This window comes from Typopeltis vanoorti, chromosome 2 (genome assembly GCF_054136105.1).
Source record: "Typopeltis vanoorti isolate ZY-2024b chromosome 2, IOZ_Tvanoo_1.0, whole genome shotgun sequence".
Lineage (NCBI taxonomy): Eukaryota > Metazoa > Arthropoda > Arachnida > Uropygi > Thelyphonidae > Typopeltis > Typopeltis vanoorti.
Window position 1 is genome coordinate 32,302,689 of NC_143550.1, and position 22,227 is coordinate 32,324,915.

At 35.0% G+C, this 22,227-nt stretch overlaps 1 protein-coding gene across 1 annotated transcript in view; it reads right to left on the minus strand.

Moving 5' to 3' along the window:
* Nucleotides 1-22,227, minus strand: part of LOC150108907 (muscle calcium channel subunit alpha-1-like) — a 1,617,925-nt gene that overhangs the window by 1,144,457 nt on the left and 451,241 nt on the right. The gene's annotated exons all lie outside the window — the stretch shown is intronic.

The window sequence follows — 22,227 nt, forward strand, 5'->3', positions numbered from 1 at the left end:
AAAAACATTATTATTATAATATGTTATGGTGTAAGGTGTTCCAAACAGGCAATTACAGTACTAGTGAAAAAAATAATCAGGCATCATTTGATTACTGCAAGCTCACCAGAAATGCTAATTAATGTGTACAGAAAAATTAAAAAGGTTTAAAACAAAATGAAAATTACTAAAGATTTTTACTGTTGATAACTGAACACAAGTTTTATTTGCAAAAATAGTATTTAAACAATTTAGTATGCACAGGTTTCTTCTTCATATTCTCCACATGCATATATTTGTAACATCAAATAGAATTTTGTGATGCTTGAAAAACATGCTCAAAAAATATTAATGCTTTGTTCAGTTTTAGACTGGAGTACATAAGAAAATCAGAAGCATCATCTACTTTTCCAGTAAAAGTCAAATGCACATTTAATGCAATTTTTTTTTTTTTTTTTTTTTTGTAGGTGCTTCAGAGACAGATTCATCTAATTTATCTTTTTATTTTCATATAGGCACTGTTGATCCACCGCCATGAGAGTTTCATCATCTAGCTATTTGAATGCAAGTCGATGCGTTTGCAAACATTGTCTGAATCCAAAGTCTCAAATCTAAGATCACTCCCAAACTGCACAATGTTTCAGAAACTGCTTTAATTTGCAATTCAAAACTAGTGAAATCATTCCCATAATGCAATAAAACATAGTCACACAGCTTTCATATTGCTAGCAGTTACTTCAAGCTATGATTCACCAATATAGTCATATATTTTCAACAGCATTTCTGATATTAAAACCTTTCCAAAATTATGTCAAGGTTATGGTTCCATCTACTGTTGTGCTTTTATGGCCTGAGAAAAAGTTTGACTTAATTAATAGGCATTAATTAAAAGTTCGATATTACAAGCATACTTATATGCTGCCTAAGTCACAGCTGTTGGAGACCCCATATTAGACAAAATACTAGGTGACTCCAGAATGAAAAGCTACACCGATGTCCACAAGCTAAGGATGAACTACATTTTTATCTGTATATGAAAAAATTATCATTGAAGTGCAGAGCAAGGATAAGGCCTTGTTTATTTTATGGAGGGGAATTTTGAGCACAACCCAGTTTTACTCTAATTGGGCACACAAAATAAAAATAACCCAGATCGCATTCCAAGTGTCAACTAGACAAAAGTAATGGCCACTCTAAACGAATTAGCTGGTCCAGTTCCAGTCATTGACTCAGAGGAAAAATTTGAAGAATTTCAAGCCTAGAAAAGCATATAACAGCAACAGCTGCTATCACGGATGTGGCATGCACAAACTCTGACAGACTTCCAAATGAGATTAAAAACCCGATCCTTGAAAAAAACAGAGCCAGGCACCAATACCGCAGAAGGCAAGCCTCAGAATACCAAAAGACACTCAACAGGACTACAAAGGAAGTTTGATATGCACTTAATATGCTCGATATGCTCCATTCAGTGGAACAGTTAGACAAAGATTCTTACAGATATGCCTGCAATATCTGGAAGAATCTTTGTCTTCTAGTATGAATGCAATATCTGTTGCAGCCATACTTATACAGCGTGCTACCTCACAGCTGTTGGAGACTGGAATTGCATTGAAAATCCCATATTAGACAATATACTAAATGACTCAGGAAGTGGAAAACTACACTGATGTCCAAAAATTAGATGAACTACATTTTTACCTGTATATGAAAATATTTTCATGACTACACCAAATGTGGACATAAATTTATTGACAGAATAGTAATAAATTATATTACATTAAAAATGTATTATAAGTTTCATACAAAGTAAATTGCAATATGTTTTTGGGAAAAGTTACAAATTTCTTAAGAATAAAGTTAAAGAATTTATGTATAATGCATATAGAAAAACCATGTGGAGAGACATTCAGTATAGAATATGTCTACCCTGAACTGCACTGCAGTTCTAACAATGTCATGCCATGCTTAACAGCAAGTGATTCAGGAGTTCTTGAGACAAAACTGACCCAATCCTTCTTCAGAGTAAGGATAAGGCCTTGTTTGTTTTCTGAAATGGAATTTCAAGCAGCAATGTATCTCTCTATTGTGTCCCAAATGTGTTTCATGGGAGTGAGATCTGGGGAGTGGGTGGTCACTGGATTCAATTATCCTCATTCTACATAAGTATTTCCACTGCTCATGTACCATGTGTGTGTGGTACTGTCATCCATAAAAATGAATTCTTTGCCTATAGTACCACAGAACAATCAAACATGACAGTGAAGAAGTTCATTGCAATATCGTTCACCAGTCATAGTTCCTGTTTTCAGATTGGTGTATCCATTAAGCATAATACGTCCCCAGCCCATGATTCCATTTGCTGTTATGACCAAAAATCTGTCTTCATGCTCTATGGTAGAGTGAGGGTGATCTCTTAGCAAATGTCTGAAAACATTCCATTGGATTGAAACACTACCCAGCCTGGATATAATGCTATGTGGCATTCCAATCTCTCTGGCAATATCAGTAATTCTGCAGCCTTCTTCAAGCTTTCCAATAATTCTTCCCCACGTGAAATCATCTAGAAGATTTCACGTTGGGAAGACACTATCACATGATCCCTTTGTGCACAATTCAAAAATCTGAATGTGTACCAACTTTTTACTTAAAATTCAGTTATACAAATTGCCACAAGCTGATTCATACGAATTTATGGTTTAATCTTCAGAAATAGTGTTTATCCTTTGAATGAACACTATTTTGGACACTAGTGCATTTTTTTTTATTTTTGTTATAGGCCTATATATTCCCTGGGTAAAGGTCTCTCCCATTATGGGAGGTTTTTGGTATACTTCTCTCGTGGTGAACCATTGCATCTTGAGAGAGTATTTATTAGAGTATTTAGAATGAGTGTATGAAGGGGGAAAATAATCACAAACATCCATGACACTGCAGGATTTGAACTTGCAGGCTTTTGGCTAGAGAGCAGATATACTAAACCAGACTGGCACTAGTGTACATACATAGTTAAAAATATGCCTGACAATACTCAACTAGCCAACAAGGATCCACAAGACTAATCTCCAGGCTTGAGCTTACATTAAGGGAGGTCATGTTTTAGTAATCTACTTACTTATTACAATAAGGTGACGGCTTCCTTGGACAGAGGAGAGGGATACACAGTAGTATACTTAGATTTCGCAAAGGCTTTTGATAGATTACCACAGGATAGGTTGATAGTCACACTAAAGTAGATGGGGTTAGATGTTAGATAAGTGCATTGGATCGGAAACTGGCTATCTGATAAGTATCAGCAAGTTGTGTATGGGGGGGAGCAATATCCAGGAAGAGGAAAGTCACTAGTGGTGTGCCTCATGGGATCTGTTTCAGGGCCATTGCTGTTTAACATGTATGTTAATGATATTGGCAAAAATGTGAATGGGGATATTCAGTTGCTTGCAGATGATGCAAAGTTGAGATGATATATGAAGAGTAAAGATGTTGTGGCCTTACAAAGAAGACTTGAATAAATATGTGGCCTTACAAAGAAGACTTGAATAAATAGAGTGAATGGGCGTGGAAATGGGGATGCAAGTTCAATGTTGCAAAATGTAAGGTTTTAAAATTTGGGAAACAAAGATGGGATGTAGAATTATGCTTGGTGGAGATATATTGTTGAAGGTGGAGGAAATAAGAGATCTTGTGGTGATAGTGGATAAGGAGCTGAAATTTAGGGGACACATTGCCAAAACTGTAAGGACAACACAAAGAATTCTGGGAATGATGCAAAGGACACTGAGGTGTAGAAGTAAGGAGATTCTTGTTCCATTATATAAGGCTTACCAGGCTACCTGGTTTTCAAAAGTATGAAGAGGTGTTGGAAAGGGTCCAGAGACAACTTACTAGGGTAGTTTCTAATCTCTGGAATATTGAATATAAGGAAAGGTTGAGAAGATACAATTTACAATCTAGTGGATAGAAGGAAAAGGGATGATATGACAGAGACCTACGAGTTAGTAAGGGGTTGTTACAGGATCAATGTTGGAGAAGTTTTAAAGAAAATGGTAGGAGATCAGGGGGAGAATCAGAGGACATCCCTGGAAGCTGTATAAGGAGGGTGTGAGCAGGGGGGGGGGGGAGAGTGATGACAATCAGGCTTTTTGCATGCATAGTTGTGACAAGGAAAATAGACCAAATGAGTTGCCATTAGAAGATATAAAGAAGGTAAATGAAGATGATCTAGGCCCAGAGATTTTGAAGGAGCTGAAAATTAGGAATGGCCATTAAAGAACTAAAATGTGGAAAGGCAGAAGGAATAGATGAAATACCTGAAAAATTCCTGAAACAACTTCAGAAGAAAGAAACTGAAGAAATAACCAAAATAATAAATTTAATTTATAACAAAGGAGAACTACCAAAAGATTTTATGACCTTAATATTTATACCTATACCAAAGAAAAGTAATACAGTGAACTGCAAGGATTTTAGAACAATAAGCCTCATTTCCCATACATCAAAAATACTTATGAGAATCTTAACACGAAGAATTGCATCTAAAGTGAAAGAATTTCTTGGAGAAGATCAGTTTGGTTTCAGAAAGGGTAGGGGAACAAGAGATGAGATTGGACTGTAAGAATAGAAGTGAAAGAAGTCTTGAAGTGAATAAAGAAGTTAATATCTGTTATATAGATTTTTAAAAAGCTTTTGACTTCGTAAAATGGGATAAGATGGTGGAAGTAATGGAAAAGATTGGTATAGATTGGAAAGACAGAAGGCTAATTATTTCACTATATATGGGACAAACTGCCATGGTGAAAGACATATATGGTACAACAGAACCAGGTATCATTGGAGGAGAAGTAAGACAAGGCTGTTCTCTGTCACCAGTTTTGTTTAACATGTATTCTGAAGCAATGTTTAAAGAAGCACTGGAGAATTCGGAAGAAGGAATAAAGATTGGAAGTAGACAGATATTTGCAATATGATACACAGATGACAAGGCATTGTTATCAAATACTGAAACAGGACTACAACACCCGTTGAACAGATTACTGGAATCCTGTATCAATTATGGAATGAAAATTAACATCAGAAAAACAAAAGGTAATGAAAATGGCAAGGAAAGAGGCAAATATAGATATCTGAATAAATGGGGAAAAATTGAATCGAGTAAAGACCTTTAAATATCTAGGAGGTGCTATTAGTAGTGATGGAAGATGTAAAAGTGACATAAAAGCAAGAATAGCGATGGGAAGAGATGCCCATCGCTATTCTTATCAGATTTTACGAAGTCAAATTTCCATTTAATAGAAAATGGAATTTATTCAGAAGTAAAATTGATAAAAATTTAAAGAAAAGACTAATAAAATGTTATGTGTGGAGTGTTGCCCTCTATGCAGCTGAAACTTGGATATTGAAGAAAGAAGAAATTAAGATTTTGGAAAGCTTTGAGATGTGGATTTGAAGAAGGATGGAAAAAATCAAATGGATAGATAAAATAACTAATGAAGAGGTTTTAAAAAGAGTAGAAGAAGAAAGAAGTATGTTAAGGAGGATAAAAAGAAGCAAGAGAAACTGGATCAGACACTCTGAGAGGGAATGGAATCATCAGAGATGCCATCGAAGGCATCTTCCTCTGGGTCTTTTTCCATCTATTGATGGAAAAAGACCCAGAGGAAGAGTAAGAAAAACAATGCTAGATGACATGCTGAATGGAGACAGGTACACAACCTTGAAAGAGAAGGCTTAGAACAGAAGAGAGTGGAAGGAAAGTTTCTGCTACTAAAAGAAGAACCTGCTCAATTGTAGAATACTTAAGAAGTTGTGAATGATTGGAATGACTTGCCTGAGAATATATTGTCTGCAGAGAATTTGAGTGTGTTTAAAGTGTAGTGTGATCAGCTGTGTGAATGACAAAAGGACCTCCTAGATGAGTGTTTGATTCTATGGGGTCTTGATTCCTGGGAATGAATCTTGAGATATTGTTTTCTTTTATAAATAGAGTTATTCAGATAATACATCTTGATATCGACATGTTAGATCAAAATACAGCCTTAATTAATTTTCACCAGATGGAACAGGTAGAAATCAGTTCAGAATCATGGAGACCTCCACAAGATTTCCGCAATCTTTTCAACAAAAATCCATATCCTCTGATATGGATTTTATTCTTCACATTCTAGCTATTCTCTCTACAGGTCACATATCAATGAATCTGTACACGGCCAAAATTCAAAAGAAGTAGTAAAACAGAATATGAATGAATGCGGAAATGAACATACTTTCTTAAAAGACATGTGAAAAGCTAAATTATAAAAAACCAACACAATGGTATAGAAATGTAGAGACAGGACCGGAAAAGCAGAAACAAGTGGAAGGAAGTAATTTTAAAATAAGAACACAGCAGCACCGAGCAGATAGCTCTTCAGCTAATTTCATCATTAGAAAGTTCACCAAATTCCACAAAGAAAGGATTATCACCCAATTCTGTGTGGAGGATGAAGCCATCTATCACAAAGGGCATCCTTGAATTCTTTTGAAAATACTATGAATATCTGTTTGGAAAAAAATAATATCATGAGAATTGTAATAACTCTTGGAACATTAATACCATTCATGTTCATATCCAAGATGGACCTGACAGATCCATCATAGCATCTGAAGTTAGTATAGCCTATAAAGAATGCCACACAAGAGAATCTATGGAACCTGACAGTCTAGAGATAGAAATTTATTGTGGGCCTAGGATTTTATTCTTCCCATTATAGCTATACTCTTTAATTCTTTTTTTAATTATTTTCTCTCTAGAGGTCACATACTAATGAATCTGTAGCAAGTCATCATCATTCAAAAATCTTATAGAGATCATACTTTACTCAACAGCTGGCAGCCAATTTCCTATCTAATGCTATCTACAAGATCTTTTTTTGCATTATCAGCAACAATATAAGAATAGAAATGAGACAGAAAATCAAAAGCATACAGGTATATGAAGTTCTAGGCTGGGCAGTAGAATTTAATTCATTTCTGCTACATAATCTACTCTGCCTAGTTAATATGAAAAGTAGTCAATGGTGATCTTGTACTATCAGTGATCATACACAAGTATATGATGTCTGGTATCCCTTTCAGATCCACATCCTCCAGCAAATTGGAATGGGCAATATGCTTCTTAGCCCCTTTGGGATAAGAAGTTTGGACTAATCCCTAAGAGAGAGAGAGAGAGAACTTCTCACCAAGGTTGGAATTCCTTCTTCTACTTGGCCAATATTACCCAGTTCAAGAACTTATTCACAAAGATATGAAACCTTAGAAAAAACCTGGACAAAACTGTCTTTTTCTTCTAAAGCTATAGCACTTAAAACCATCTTCCTTGCTCAGCTACAGAGGTTGAAGAAAAACAATTGCATAGTAAACCGGTGCAAATGTTTTGATCCAGCCAATACCAAGAAGTTAAAAAGAAATTCCTTCAAGTATCTTTGTATCAAGTATTTCTATCAAGTATCTTTGATGCATGGAGCTTTAGGGCTTCAGTATTAAAATTCTGCTATTTAAGTAATGCAGCCTCAAAAATTCATGAAATAGTATAGACAGACCATAGACATGGACCGTCTCTGCTATAATCTGGGTTTTTAATCTACATCTGGAATAAATGATTACAATGGTCTAAGAGCTGATATTGTTCATGAACAGTACAGCATTCTGGGCTAAAACTGCTACAAAATTTTAGAACTAACATTCTTTTCATTAATAATAGCAGAACTAAGAGGGGGGGATTCTGATAAACACCTAGAAAAAATGATGGTAAAGCAACTGATATAACCACTATGCAGATATAAGAACATAAGTTACGTTCGTAACTCTACTACTATTATATTCTTTCTTGTGGTTATATCAGTTGGTTTAATATCAGTTTGTTCTAGGTGTTTATCAGAACTTTCTAGACCTATCCCCTCATAGTATAAGGAAATCTTTAACTTCTTCCATAAATTAATACATTTAACACTCTAATAGTTTACTGAAGTTTGAAGGATAGCCAAAACAAGAGGGATCTTAGTTGATCTTAAATGGCACTTAGGATATAGTAAAGATAATTATACACATATATTTACATGAATAAGGAATATTTCTGGCTGAAATATTTGCAACAATAAAACTTATTATTCTTTATTCTTGTGAATAGGAGGAATCTTGCTGGTAGAATTGCATATGGTTGTCTTCCAGTTGTCTTCCACTGAATGAGTTCAAGGAAAAGTACAGTAGGTATTCTGTGAATAATATGTCTCCTGTGATGCTATAATTTCTACATTTGAATGCTGACAAAGCATTCAAAACCATCTTTCACATCCCACTCCATCGATTCACAATACTCCAAATAAAAAAACCTATTCAAAACATGCTTGCTAACCACACTCTTATACAATTTCAATGTGTGACTCTTTGTTCTCTGCCTTTCTGACATGTGCTGAAAAAAGATTTCAGTGCCAATCCTATAAAACTCTTTTAATAACTTATCTTGCCATGATAAGTTATTAAAAGAGGGAACTTATCATGTCCCCCTCTTTTCGTCAATCAACTAGTTTTTAATGTCCACAGACTTTATATCTATTTTCATAGGTAGTATTCCACAGACCTGTCACAGTGTTTGTCACCTACCTCTGAATTCAGTTAACTACTTCTTCATCTTCATAGAATTTAGGTGACCAGATCTGTGTGCAGTAGTCCAGATGTGGCCTTATAAAGGGAAATACCACGTTTTTGCTTTATAAGATGCATCATTGTATTGGGCGTTGTATTGGATGCATCACACTTTTCATGTCGAATTTTTGGAAAAAAATTGTGCATCAAATTTTTCATGTAAATATTAATATCTTTTATTTATGTATAAATAAAATTAATTTTATTTATACATAATTAATTAATTATAATTAATAACTTAATAATTAAGTTATTAATTTTTAATTGTGTAGGACGACAAAATAAAGCAACTTGACGAACATTATATAAAAAAAGTGTAATAGTCTTATTAATGTCTTTTATTTAAAATTTCAATACATGTATTGAAATTTTAATTTATTAGCTAAAAATTCTTAAAAAATGAATCATTAAAAAATCTACCATATATATCATCATCATCATTATCAGCCATTGTTGATCCACTGCTGCATGAAGGCCAAGATTACTTCAAAACTGTCTGTCCATGGCTCTCCTTTCCCATGTCACTCCTGCAAATCTGATGATATCATCAATCCACCATGATTTAGGTCAACGTCGTGGTTGTTTTTCCTCTTGTGGAATTCAATCCAGTACTTCTTTTATGCATCATTGATCTTGTCTTTGAGAGCAATATGCCCAGCCCATTCCCACTTCAGATGTTTCACTCTTCCTATGATGTCAGAGACTTTGGTTTGATTTCTTATCCAGGTATTCCTTTTGTGATCCAATCTTGTGATACCAAGCATACTTCTTTCAATACTAAATTGTGTTGTTCTTAATTTTTGAATTTCCTTTGCATTCAGTATCCATGTTTCACAGCCATATGTCAGTATAGGAAAAATACTGTTGTTTATTATTTTAACGGTATAATAGAACACAGAAACTAAGTAAATAATTAATTTATTAACTTGATGCTGATATTTCGCTGGTATTATAACCAGCATCTTCAGAGCACAAAAACACTGTTTGTCACAATACGCGAGACTAAAACAACATGGTGTACATTAACAAAATTGTAGCAACAACACAAAGACTAGAGTCCTGATTTTGGTGCCCTCTATCTGAAAAAAAAAAAAAAACTTTTTTTTTTTTTTCAGATAGAGGGTTTCAGATTCGATATAAGACGGTCTACAGTTTGTAGACCGTCTTATATCGAAACCGCATTGTATAAGTACCACATTATACGAGGGTTACCTGTATATATATATATATATATATATATATATATATATATAACATAAACAATAATTTTTATAAATTTCATTAATCTTCTTTTTTAAATCTTTATTCACTTTCAGAATTTTCTGAAAGTAATTCTTCATCAGTGAAAAGGAAGTGAAAGAGAATTACTAATGCCACACTTTTGAAAAGATTTTATAATAATTTCAGGTTTCACTTCATTCCATGAACTCTTTACCCATTCACACACCTGTGAAATTGTTTTTGCCTGCATGCATAAATCATTTCTCTTCATAAATCTAAAGCAGCATGATGGCAATCCTTTAAAATATATTATATTTATTTCTCTTTCCAATAATTTTGCTCGTTGAATAATCGTTTTTGTAGATAAGCAACAACCTAATCTTCTTTGATTCATTATCCAAGTTTTAAATTCATTTTCAATTTCTGACCATTTTACTGGTATTCTACAGCGATTTTGTTTTTAGAATTTGCTTCCACTGATTGTTGCTCTTGTTTCCTCCAAGTTGGTACCATTTTTTCTGTAGGCAGAGGCCCAAAGTGCCGCTCTGCTGCCACATTGTCATTCTTTTTTGCATACTCAATCACATTATGTTTAAATGCAATCGTATAGCTATGTCTGTGCTTTATAGAATCCTGTACATACAATCATGGATTGTATGAAAAAATATTTCTGTGCAAATCCTATAAAACTCTTTTAATAACTTATCCTGCCATGATAAGTTATTAAAAGAGGAAACTTATCATGTCCCCCTCTTTTCACCAATCAACTAGTTTTTAATGTCCACAGACCTTATATCTATTTTCATAGGCAGTATTCCACAGACGTGTCACAGTGTTTGTCACTTGCCTCTGAATTCCCTTAACTACTTCTTCATCCTCATGGAATCCAGGTGACCAGATCTACTCATCTCCACCTCTGTGTGTACTGTGTGCAGTAGTCCAGATGTGGCCTTATAAAGAGAAATACCAAATTTTTTGCCTTAAGATGTACTGAACATTGGATGCATCACATTTAGGCACTTCTAGGCATGCTGTGAATAATTTTGGAGATATTGTGTCACCCTGTCTTATACCTCTCTGTATTTCCACAGTAGAGTTGTTTCCATTGAAAAACATATATATATATATATAAACTAAACAATAATTATATTATATATTATTATATTATATATTATACAATATAATATATAATATAATCCAGTTATAAAAAAAATTAAACATAATGTATTGATTACTAGTTTAAATGTGTGATCAATAATGACTGTGAAATTATTCAAACTGATTACGCATTACTGACAAGTGATGGTGCACCATAACTGATCATACCTAAAAAACACATTGATGTATGAGACACATAGGTTGATATGACATATTCGGCTTATTGGATACATCCTAATTTTCAGATAAATTTAACGTATACAAAAAGGCACATCTTATAAGGCAAAAATATGCCTTATATCCCTATCCCTGCTTGTCATTGTGTTCTTTGACATCAATATAATCTGAGTTGCTGTTTTGGCCACCTCTGCAATAACACCTCTAAATTTCAACTTCCTGTCCACATTTATGCGTGGCCTCATCAGTATAGTACACTGCTTGAGATCTTGTCTTCCAAAAGTGCATACCTTATATTTAGCAACAATAAACTGGCAACCATTTACCTTTGATTATACTGCCAGTCATTTAAGTCATCCTGCAGGATCTCTACATCATCTTCTAACTATCCTTCTTCCCAGATTTCCATCATCAGCAAACAACTGAATATTTCCTATATCATTGATATACAAATTAAACAGCAGAGGACCCAAGTACTGAGCTCGGTGGTATACTATTATTCACCTGCCTTTATTCTCCTGGACTTAACTCCATCACAACCCACTCTTTGATATCTGTCCTTCAACCATTCTGTAATTCAAATCATCAGTTTCATATCTATCCCCATTTACTCCAATTTATGCAACAGAGTTCCATGTGGAACCCTGTCAAATGTCTTTGCAAAGTCCAGCAGAATCACTGAGTAGCCATTTCCTTTATCAAACTCCAATATCAGTTGATTACAAAAAGTAAGCAAATTACCAGGTTGCTTCTTATAAAGTATCGCATTCCTATCCACACTGTCCTGCATTATGTCTTTTACCAATTTCTGCAACACTTCATCCATCACTCCTGCGATGCTGATTGGCATATAATTTTCTTCTTCTCTCTTGAAGCCTTCTTTATGCAGTGGAAATATTGTCCTCTTTCTGCTCCACTGACACATTCCCAGAACTGAAGCTTTAAACAGCTTATTCAGAGAAGGTGTTAATTCCCTTGCATACACTAACAACACACAAGCTGATATGCCATCTAATCCAATATTTTCCAAAGTGTGGGTTGTGACCCATTAGAGGGTTATGATATCAATTTAGGAGATCATGATGTGAATTTTATTTTTTAATGAATAGAATAGAAAATATCTGCATTATTTCACAGACTTCCTAGCTTTAATATGTTTATGCTGGGCTGTTACATCAAGTATTGTGTATACAGTATTGTGTCTGACTGAGGGAGGAGAGTTGTTTTTCATTATGCAGAGTTGTTGTCATTCTAGTTGTCTCCAATTTACACCAACTGATGCCACATATAGTCTCTAATCATCTCCATACTGTATTTAGAGTTGCAATAAAGGCACTTATTTTTCTTATATTTGCAGTATGGTATCTGCTGCGGAGGAGATGTTTTTCATTATACAGGGACATTTTTCATTTCATTAGTTTCATTTCATTGGCCAGCCAGGCTGGTCGAGTGGTTAGCATATCCATTCTCCAGCCAAAGGGCTGCGGGTTCAAATCCCACTGTGGGCATGGATGTTTGTAAGTGTCTGCAGAAATAGTAGTGGTGGTGGTCGGTGGTAGATGCTTTGCAGTCAGTTGGTGGATTGAGTGGTGGAGAAAGAGTTATAGAGCAGGTGCCCTCCCTCGAAGAGTCTTTGGACTCCCTGGAGATGTCAAATAATAATAATCATTGAATGAATACTTCTGTGTACTACATCAAGTACAGCAGACACGTTAAATAAAATATTTCCTACTTTCTGTTTTTGTATTGTTTATTTTGATTTTTTTTTCCATACTGTATTTAAATGTTAATAAAATTATGTTCAATACTACCTTTGTCACAATTTATCATGCTGGGGTGCCATTTTTACTTTATTTTATGTAATGAGGGAAGGTATTATTGTGTGATCATTTTCTTTCAAATTAGTATTAGTATATATATTATTATTATTATTGCATGTGCATTTCCATGGAGTCCTAAGATTCATTGTGGGAGATCCAAACTATGAACACAATATCTATCACACCTCTCTCCTTGAGACCATTAACAGACAAGACACTCAAAACTGTCACTGGTAATCCATTCCATTCATTTATAACTATCCAAGTGAAAAATCTAGTCCTCATACCCTTGATAACCACACTCATACCCAACTTCCACAGACCATTCACCATCCTGGTCACTGGCCCCTGGATCCTCTTCACTACTTCCTCATCTCGAAGAATCCCATATGATCAGACCTAAGCACAGTAATCCAGATGTGATCATATCAAGGCTTTATAAAAAAGGAATGATAACTCCTTTATCACTGCTTATTAAAGGGTAGCTTACAGGATTACTTAGTATGTTCTTCAATAACCAAGTAATCCTGTGAACTACCCTGACTACTTTTAGCAATTTTCCCTTTAAATTTCAGCTCTCTATCTACTACTGCCTCCAAATCCCTGGCTTCATCAACTGCCCAGAGAACAGTTTCCTTAATGAGGCGCAAAACTTGTAATCTTTTCATCTCAAAATACATAACGTTACACTTTTCCTCATTAGATTAACATCCATACCATGATTCCCAAACTATCAGCATATTTATATCATTCTGCAGGCTCTCTACATCACCTTGATTAACTATTATCATACCTAACTTTGCATCATCAGCAAACAGCTGAATATCTCCATTCAAATTCCTATATTATGTATACATAATCTAAACATCAGTGGTTCAAGCACAGAGCCCTGCAGCACACCACTAGTCACCTACCTTCTCCTGGATTATGCTCCTCTATATGCCATCTATTTTTTGGTATCTGTCCATTGGCCATTCTCATATCCATATCACTAGTTTCATCACGATCCCCATTTGTTGCAGTTTGCGTAACAGAGTTCCATGTGGAATACTGTCAAATACCTTTGTGAAAACTAGCAGTAGCATTGTGTAGTCATTCCCTTCATCCAGCTCAACTGTCACACAATTGTACTGACTTTTCTACAATTTTCTACCACACTTAGACCATACTTTAAGTAAAAGAATTAATTTATCCTCCTTCTAATCTCTTGGGACTTTGGCAATAATCTGAGACTTGAATTAAGAGTATCATGACAAAAAGTGACAGTGTATTTGAACGGTGTTAGGAAATGTGTTTTTGTTCCTAAATTATATTGTGTACATTTGATAATAGTACTTTTGTGTGATATACATACAGACTATGTATAATCATTGTACTGTGGTATTGTTTTGGTTTTTTTGGTTTTAAAAGTATTCGCTTTGGTTGTTATCTTGATTAACATGGAAGTACTAGTTAATATTACAGAAATAGTGGCAGCAAAGAGGCATATGTCAGCAATGCAGAAGGTCTCAACTCGAAGATCAAGTTTTTCTTTGGATTTTTTGCAGTAGATAAGGTGCAATAATTGTTTTATGTATGCATCCAAAAATGTTAAAGGATTTACAGAGTGTTAGATCAAACAATAAAAAGGTATGTATTATTATGTGAAAAGTGCAATGAAAGGCTAGGACGTTCCACAAAGGAGATAGTTGTTACCGGGAATAATTAGAAAATGGATGGAAGTGCTTCAGACTGTAATGATAGAATTGATGGAAGAGCTTAGGCAAGAGTAAATGAAAATGAAGAGTCAGGTTAAATGTATGGAGGAGGAAATTAAACATTTAAAGTAGAGCATAATTTATGTAAATGACAAGGAAATTAAAAGAAGCAAATATCTAAAGATGACAGGGTTGCTTTATATGGTGACTCAATCACTTTTAATGAGTTAAAAAAATAAAGTGCACAAGACATGTTTTACAGGTGGTACAATAAAATGAATATCAGATGCTTTGCACAGAAGGAAGAAACGGGTGTCAGAACTAGTGGTAGTGGTGGTGGGCACAAACAGCTTGGACAGCTTGGATAGAAGATGTCAAAGTCTTGCAAGATGACTTAGATCGATTGGAGTTCTGGACTAAGGAGAATGGATGTCAATTTAATGTGACAAAATGTAAGGTTATGCATTTCGGAGTGAAAAGATTAGCAGCAGTATACCACATTGGTGGAACTGTACTCCAAGAGATTGATGAGGCCAAGGACTTGGGAGTGTTGGTGGATAGGGAGATGAAGTTTAGGGGGCACATTGCGAAAGTAGCTAAATCAGCTCATCAACTCACTTGGTTGTTGAAAAATACCTTGACGAGCAGAGACAAGCAAGTTATTGTACCTCTGTACCAAGCCCTGATAAGACCTCATCTCGACTACTGTGCCCAGATTTGGTCACCTCAGTTCCTTCTTGATGGGGAGGAGGTGGAGAGGATCCAGAGGCGAGTGACCAAGATGATAGCAGGTCTATGGAATGAACCATATGAGAACAGGTTGAAGATTTGTGGGTTGCAGAAACTAGTTGATAGGCGGAAAAGGGGAGATATGATTGAGACATTCAAATTGCTAAAAGGATTCTATAGGATTAATTCAGAGGATATTTTTGAGATTAGGACTGGTGGTGGGAGAACTAGGGGTCAGCCATGGAAGCTGGGCAAGAGCGTGGTTAGCAGGGGTGTTAGAGCTGGGTTCTTTACTTTTAGAGTGGTAAATGAGTGGAATAAGCTGCCAGAGTCTGTTGTGGGTGCTATGACAGTGAGTGAGTTCAAGGCAAGGTATGATAGATAGTGTGAGAATGTTAAACAGTTGTGTGAACATGATGTTTAGGGCCTCCCTCGATGAGTCTAAGGACTCCCTGGAGTAGCCCGTAGTAATAATAATAATAATAATAGTGAGACAAAGAATGTGGAAAGGAATCTGAAGAAGTTGTTGCAGGAAGTGAAGGATAATAGTAATAGCAGGATAATAGTATCATTGGGAAAGTGGTTAGTTTGTTGACCAGATTGACAGTAGTGAACTGAGAAGGAGACCAATGATACTGAATAACGAGATGGCTGAATTGTGTCAGCCAGAGAGTTTTTAATTTGTCGATGTATGGAATGAATAGGAAGGAAAGTTAGAATGGTTTAAAGCTGACAGAATGCATTTGAATGAGTTTGGTGTTGGTTATTTGGAGTGATTGATGTTTACTAAGAGTACACAGGGTTCATACGAAATTAGTACTGTTAAAAGTCAGAGAGAGGTTAAAAGAGGGTTGTAAAAGGATACAAAGGTGAGCAAGTGATTATAACAGAGCAAAGTGATACAATGCAAAATAGTGGGAGTGATAGGAATATAAATGAAAATCGGAGTCAGGATCAGGGAAATGGGGATGGACTGGATGAAGAGAGAAGTGCACTATAACAGATAGTGTCAAAGTGATTGTGTTGATGAGATGGCATCAAAGAGTGGACTTGTTATGCTTGTATATTAATTGTTATGTTTGTATATTAATATATGGAGTATAAAAAATAAAATGGCTGAGTTTGCAGCACTGATTGAATCAGTATGCCCAAAGATAGTTGGCATAAGTGAAACTTGGTTGACTAAGCATAATATATTGTCAGGACTTGAAATTGTGGGATATAGAATTTTCCAGAAGGATAGGGAGGGGGGGGGTATTGTTAACATTAGCAGAGGAATTTTGTCTTTTAAGAGTTGAAGTGGAAAATAGTATGTGTGAAGATTTTTAAGCTGTTTGGTGTGAAGTTGAGATCAGTAGAATAGTATATCTAATAGGATGCTGTTATAGGCCAGAGAATGTGAACAGTATTGATTCTGAAAAGTTCAGACAAATTAGTTGAGCAAGTAAAAGGAAGATGACATCCCTAATGGAAGATTTTAATTATAGGAATGTGCATTAGAAAGAAGAGATAGTGCATAGTAACAAGGAGAGTGAATTTGTTGAGTTTCTGCAGGATACTATCTAAAGCAGCATGATGGAAACAACACGAGGTTTATCAGTGTTATTTTTGGTCATATCACATGATGTTGCTGTGAATTAGTTATCAACACTGCCACCTGTTGGTGAAAGTGATCATGAGTTATTGGTTTGGAATGTAGTCAAACAGGAAAAAGTTGTTATCAAGAAGGTCTATATGTAGAACTGTAAGGTGGATGATTATCACAAGCAGCTCCATAGTCAACTAGCATCAATACATTGAGTTGATGAATTGTGTAAGAAAGATGTTGACAGTACATGGGAAATGATCAGGTAGAACCAACACAAGCAATGCATAACTACATACCAAGAGTTAAACGAATAAATAGAGTGAGAGTGAGACGGATGAATGGTGAAATCAATCAAGCAGTGTTACAAAAGACGTTGCTATAGAGGAAGCAGAAGACAGTTTTCAGTGAACAGATGCATGAAGAATATAAAGTGCAGACCACAAAAGTCACAAGAATGATTAAAAAATTCCTGGAAGGGAATTTTTCTGCTAAGTGGCAAGCAAGAAGAAAAATAATTATGGTAGGTTGATGCTGGTGAATAGTTATGGTAGCAGAGCATCCATAACAAATGACGTAGTGGAATTATGTAAGGAACACTTCATCAGTATATATATCATAGTGGTGTGAATGATGACATACAACATGTAGAAGGGAGACAAGAATTAGGAGAATTAAAGGTGAAAGAATCAGAGATCTATCAAGTGTTGCTCAGGTTAGATGTTAATAAGGCTCTGGGAATGGATGACTTATCAACATGTATTTTTAAGAATGTGCAAAACAGTTAGCCATGCCTTTGACCTGGTTATTTAATGAAAGTCTTGCACTGGGGAAGGTCCTAAGGAGTGGAAATAACACCTTTCCACAAGCATGGTTCAAGAACAGAATTTCCAATTATAGTTTAAAATTGCAGTTGAGATCAAAGTGTTGGAAAAATTGGTTAGAAATAGAATACAGGATTGGATTGATGGACAAATGATTCGCTATGATGTTCAGCATGGATTTGTGAAGGGCAGGACTTGTTTTAGCAATCTGTTTATGCATTATGATAAAGTGACAAATGTGTGGGATAAGAGAGAATCACATACAGTGATTTTCTTGGACCTGGAAGAAAAAGTTGCAGTTCAGAGGGCATATTGCAAAAGTTGGTAAAATAGCTCAACGAGTTAGATGTTGAAAAATATGCTAACAAATAAAGATAAGGAAGTTATTATCTCTCTTTATAAGGCTATGATTTGGCAACATCTTGACTACTGTGTGTGGATTTGGTCACCTGGGTTTCTTGGGAACCAAGAGGTGGTCCACAGGATTCTGAGGCAGGTGATCAACATAGTAACAGGTCTATGGAATACTCCCTATGAGGTGGGTTACAAAGTTTAGTTGATAGGTAGAAAAGAGGACACATAATAGAAAATTTTAAGATATTTAAAGAGATTTTTATAAAATTGATGCAAGTGAAATTTTTCAATATATAATAAATAGTCAGAGAAGTAGGGGCCATTTGTGGAATTTGTGTAAAAATGTGGTTAGTAGGGGTGTGTTGAACAGATTTTTTGTGTGGAGAGTGGTGATTGAGTGGAATGGATTGCCAGAATTGGTTGTAAGTTCCCTCAGGGTGAATGGATTCATGGAGAGGTATGATTTTGCCATATATATATATAAAGAATACACAACACTTCATAAACAAAATTAACATAAAATAAAAACATAACACTCGGCAAAGATGATTTATTAGTCAGTTTTGATGTTTCTGCCTTTTTCACATCCCAATCAGTGACACAATTCTTTTCTTACAGAACAAATTTCTTCCCAATATTGCAGCTCTCTTACTACATTTATGTTACTTTGTGTGAAAAACTAATTTTTACCTACAAAAAGAGGGCATGCACATAGGCTCACTGCTCAATTGCTAACTTTTATATGGAAGCTTTTGAGCAATGTGCTATTGAAATTGAAAATCAGAATTCACTTCCTTTCCTGGATACACTGGTCACACATCTTCCCTCAGGCAGTCTATCCTTCACTGTACACTACAAGTCTACACATACTGGCCTATATATACATGTTAACTCATATCACCACCTTTCACAAAAACGTGAAGTCATTAACACCCTAAAACAGAGCTATAAGAATTTGCTCTAATGTACTACAAGCTCTTAAACAAGAATCACAAATTATTAGCAATACATTTATAAATAATGACTATAGCAAAAATACTATCAATAAAGTTCTTCATAAAACTTCATCAAAAAATACATATAATATACATTACAGTAATACCATAGCTATCCCATACATTATAGGATCACCAGAATAAATAAATAAAATTCTACATCATTATAACCTTAATGCTACTTTTAAAATATCTATTTAAAAATCATATTCAACTCCTATAGGGATCCACTCCTCTTCCCCCCTCCACACACACACACACACACACAGTAGCTCACCCTGGAGTATATCTCAATCCATTGCACCTGTAACTTACCTTATACTGGTGAAACCGGACATACAATTCCTATCCATTAAAAAGAACACAAATGAAGTTAAATTTAACAATTTTGGTGAAGGCCTCTCAGATCCCGCACCTAACACCCTACACCAAATTGACTGGAAAAGTACCTGTTCTTTGCATCATATGAAAACCTACTACAAATGCAAATTTAAAGAATCCTGTGAAATTTTGATCAACCATCCTTCTTAACAATAACAGATGCATGAAATTCCAAGGAATATGGATGGCACACATTCAGCCCACTTAAGTTCTTCAAGTTTTCTAGCAAACTCTGACTTTAGAACTCTAAGCAATAATTCCAGCTCTTATCAGCCAACATCCACACTGTTTTGTTCTAATTTATATGTGTACTTATATGATTAAGTATGTGAGAGCATGTTGCTCTCTAACTTAATTTATTTTTTGTAACCAAATAGATAATGATTAATAACAGGACTCTAACGTTGATGTAGTAAGGTTTGTTTTTTATTTTCAAACCAGATGTCAGGCCCGTAGTTTTAACAGTTGAGCAAATTAATGTAACTTTAACATACCATGTACAGTGGTACCTTGGATTGTGAGTAACTTGGTCTGCTAGTGTTTTGCAAGACGAGCAAAAATTTTTAATAAATTTCAACTTGATAAATGAGCGAGGTCTTGTAATATGAATATTACCTATATGCTTTGTCTGCCAAGCGTCACATGATCACAAGCCACTCGGGATTGTGGGTAATCATCTCGCATGCTCGGTCTCAGGTGGCATACCTTATTCGTATAGTCAACATTCGTACTAGCGTTGTGACCACGTGTGTGTGCGTAAAGCATTTTTTATTTTGTGTCCAAATGTAGTGACTGTTCTTTATTAACTGTACTATGACAATGGCCCCAATGAAGAAAAGGGTTGAAAAGGAAGGTGGTAAGAAGAAGGAGATGATTACAGTGGAAGTTAAGAAGGAAATCATCAGGAAGCACAAACAAGGTATGCAAGTGGCCTTGTTAAAGTCGCACAAAAATTAAAAGAGTCAACAGATAGCAGTGATTCCGTTAGCGACAATGAAAGTCGTCCTACCCAATGCAATTACTGTAATATGTACTTGTAATGTAATTAATAAATTGGATTACTTTATGTATATTACATTTAAATAAATAAATATATAAAAAGGTATACATATACAAGGTATACGAAGGTATATGTATTTTGTATTAATAATTTTTATATGAATATTTTTGAGTTTTGGAACGAATCATCTGAGTTTCCATTATTTCTTATGAGGAAATTCACTTTGATATACAAGTACTTTAGATTACAAGCACATTTCCAGAACGAATTATGCTCGCAAACCAAGGTACCATTGTATATTGCAGTGTAACTTGTTTCTTTGTATATATTCCAGATGTTGACTTTAATATGAAAGTCGAAATGTCGAGTGATTATTTTAGTTTATATTAAATTGAAGTTTTATTTTAACATTGTAGTTATTTCCATAATTGTTATAATGAATGCTGATCACCGTATAACCATGAAGGAAAGGATTCATTCCCACCTCTTTCTCAAAGTCAACCATCTATTCAAATCTTTCTGAAGGAAAGGAACATCAGCAGTGTTACTTATAATTCTCCCCAAATCTGCATTATCAGCAAACAACTGAAAATTCCCAGTCAGTTAAATGATATCTATCCCATGGTACTGCCTTAATCTGCCACCTAAGTATTATAATCAGCTACCTTGTAGTTTCTCATATATTCCTTCTTAACTGGAATTTGCAAATGTTTTGTCGCCTCCCAAGTCAAGACCACTTGATCACTTTCCTCAATTGCAGGCAATGTAGCCACTTTAGTTATGGACAGTTTTTCCTATAACCAGATCCAACACTCTCCTATCCTGAGTTCCCTCCATCGCATGTTGTTTCAGGTAATTATCTGAATTAATTTATGCCATCTGCATTATACAAATCTTATCATCCATAAAACATGAGCCATTAACCCCAAAACTCAACATTATTCCTTCTGAACAACCTGAATATTCATTTATACCTATTTATTACCTATTCATGAGTTCTCCTCTATCATAACTAGGCAGAAGACTTACAAACAACACCCTCTCACTCTTCATTTTCATTTCTTTCAATATCTCAATTAGTTTGAATAATCTCATCATTTCTGAAGCCTGTCAATCTCACACTTTGTCCTGGAAAGGACTACATGCAAGCATGCTATTTCCTTATTCAGTTCTTCTGTGTTCTCCTAAATTTCTGCAACTGCACTTTCAGTATTATCACTGATATTTACCTTTTTGGTCTTCTATCAATACTAGCTACTCTACTATCACATAATTTGTTCTCTCAAACTCACTGTAAAAACACGTATTATAATACATACATATACAGGATGATTCAAAAAGATGGACTCAATTTTGTAAGTCTATATATCAAACATAGAAATAGTGACAAATATGATGTAAAGTGTATTTGATTATACTCACAATAAAGTTTATAGATGTTCAATTAAAGTTTATAGATGTTCAATGTGCTCCCCTCTGGCCGCACGGATAACATCAAGACAGCAGCTGAATTCATTCCATACCAAGAAGGATGCCCGAGCTTTTCCCTTACACAGACAACCTGTTTGCTCAAACTGATAATTCTAATGACAAATGCTCTTCCTCATTGGAGTTTTAATGTTGAAACG